We start from the raw sequence: 2,650 nt of genomic DNA, 5'->3' as shown, positions 1-2,650 counted from the left end.
TACACGATTACTGAACTATTATTATAACAGGATTTAGTCTATTCATTCTGTCATGTAGCTAATAGAGAGAAGACTGAAGCCCGTCTAACTGGCGGGGACCCACCACCACCTCCTCTCACCCCATCTGAGGAGCTGGCTCTGTCTCTTAATAAAGGGCGACCAGCGGTTTCTGGCATTCAGGGGCAGTGATGGTGAAAAACTGGTGAAAGGTAAGCTTACCTCTATGATTTGTTTTCATTTTTGTCCTAACAAATGACTATCTCTGTCACTTAAAGGCTTTTGAACAAGATTCATTTTTTATGTAGGCTTGTTTTATTTATTTATCGCCTTAAGGTGAGAACTTGTCTGAATATTAATCTGTTGCATGTTAAAAGTGTTGTGTGTGTGTGTGTGTGTGTGTGTATAAAGCAGTATGAAAAAAACATTTGATTGAATTTTACTTTTATTGTTTTTCAGGAAATAAAGAAATAAACTGCCTGGCAGACCAGTGCAAAAAAAAACTAAGAAAGGCAATTTTGACAGATCCTGTCTCTCAAAAGTCTTCCGTCTCTGTTGGCCTGTAAAATCTGTAGGTGTTCCTCTGGGCCATCTTCCTCAATACAAGGAGGGTGGCTCTCTCCTCTTATAGTGGCAATATTGTGAAGCACAACACAAGCCACTATAATGTCGCACGCCCTCTCTGGACTAACCCGGAGCCTACACAGACACTGAAACCGAGATTTGAGGATCCCTATAGTCATCTCCACCTCGGCCCGTGTTCGGCTGTGAGCCAGGTTAAACCGTGTCTGTGGTCCAGGCTCAGGTTCAGGGTAGGGTGTCGTTAAAGAGGGCAGACAAGGGTATCCTCTGTCCCCCAGCAAGTAACCATTGTACTGTCCTGTAACGATTGAAGTGTACAACACAAATATAGTAAAAAGGGAAAAAAAAACAGTATAAAGTAAAACATACCCTGCTGAAATGTCTGGCATAATGATGACTCGTGGAGAATTCTGGCATCACGCACAAATCCTGGCCATTTTGCCTCGACATTGGTAATGATTTGGGTTGCCTCCCATATTACCTAGTTAGTGGAAAAAGTAATGACTTTAATGATTTTAAGAAGGGAAAAAAGTTAAGTCGTTACCTGCACATTGATACTATGAATAGATTTCCTATTAACAGTCTCCCTCATTTATTGATGGAGCTTTAACAGGAATATGAGTGCCATCAATGCACCCAATTACAGTTGAAAACCCTGAATCAGAAAGTTATGGAAGTATGAAGTGTGTGTGCGCATAATGAATACATGTACAGATATAAATAATATGACTAAATATTAAATATGCGTCATAGATTTTACTACAAAAGGACACTCTGTGGAATTCGTCTTTAATAACAAGCAGAGGTTTATGGCCAGGGAACTGTACAAACGTGGGTAAGAACTGTTTAAGTGCCAGACATACTGTACGAACGGCTCTACACACAGTTGCCTTTCCCACATGCTCTGAATCGCCCACACTGTACAAAAAATGGCCAGACGCAAAAAACCTAAGTGCTATGCACAGAATTTTGTGCGGTTTGTCACATTTGCGATATGCTGTTTTAAAAGACGTGTTAAATGAACTAACTAACTAATCTTTTGAAAAACGATAACGCTCTTTCAAATATTCATTAGGGTATGCAAACACATCAACACATGGTCTTATTACCCTCTCCCGACGAAAAAAATCTCGTATAATTTGTGCTTCTACGTCCACAGGATCCTCCTCAAAAGGGCACGCCATGCTCACCAACCTTCTGAAACGAAGTTACACTGAAACATATCTTCAGAGAGTCAGTTGCTATGGTTACACACATACTCAGAAAATTACCTCCGTTTTTTGAACCGAAAGTTGAACTTAAAATTCCAATGTCATCTTCATTTTTTAATAGCTAAAAAAAAAAAAAAAAAAAAAAAAAAAAAAAAGATTTAACGCACATTGTGGCAAGGCAGATTACAACTGAAAAGCTGAACTGTTTAAAAGCTGAAGGATAAATTGGACTTTTTAAGACCAAGTAAAGTTTTGTAAGCCTTAAATATAGCCTACCGGCAGAATCCTATCGTAAAAACATACTCTGCCCTCATTGGCTGAGGTGCCCCTCTCAGCAAACCCACCCCCCTATCAGCCCAGACCTGAAGTAGTTATTTCATTCTATATATTCTATTTGAATATATTAAATTAATGGATTACTGTGATTTTAAATTACTCCAGTCACACGATCCCTAAGAATATTATGATATTCTTATTTGCTGCTCAAAAACATTTATTGGTAGTATTATGTTGACACAGTTGAGTAAAATTGCTGTCAGGTTTCTTTGATGAATAGAAAGTTCTAAAGAACAGCATTTGTCTGAAAAATATTCTTTTGTAACATTGTAAATTCTCAATTTATCATAAAGTCTTCATCAGTTTTAATTTAATCTTTGGATATTTATATTCATCAAACAACCCTGAAAAATGTGTTTCTTGAACAGTAAATCAGAATATTATAATGATTTCGGAAGGACAATGTGAATAAAATAAATGTAAAAATATTAAAATAGAAATCAGTAAATTAAAATAATAATAATAATAATGAATAATACTGTTTTGCTGTAATTTGGTTTAAACAAATGCAAGCTTGGTGAGCA

The 2,650-nt window shown here is 36.9% G+C and overlaps 1 pseudogene; it reads right to left on the bottom strand.

The window, feature by feature from the left end:
• Positions 1 to 471: 471 nt before the first annotated feature.
• Positions 472 to 1,763, bottom strand: LOC122353755 (annotated as a pseudogene).
• Positions 1,764 to 2,650: the final 887 nt, after the last annotated feature.

The sequence above is a fragment of the Puntigrus tetrazona genome, chromosome 11 (assembly GCF_018831695.1).
Source record: "Puntigrus tetrazona isolate hp1 chromosome 11, ASM1883169v1, whole genome shotgun sequence".
NCBI lineage: Eukaryota > Metazoa > Chordata > Actinopteri > Cypriniformes > Cyprinidae > Puntigrus > Puntigrus tetrazona.
The sequence above is the reverse complement of the archived record's forward strand: the minus strand, read 5'-3'. Positions and strand labels throughout refer to the sequence as shown.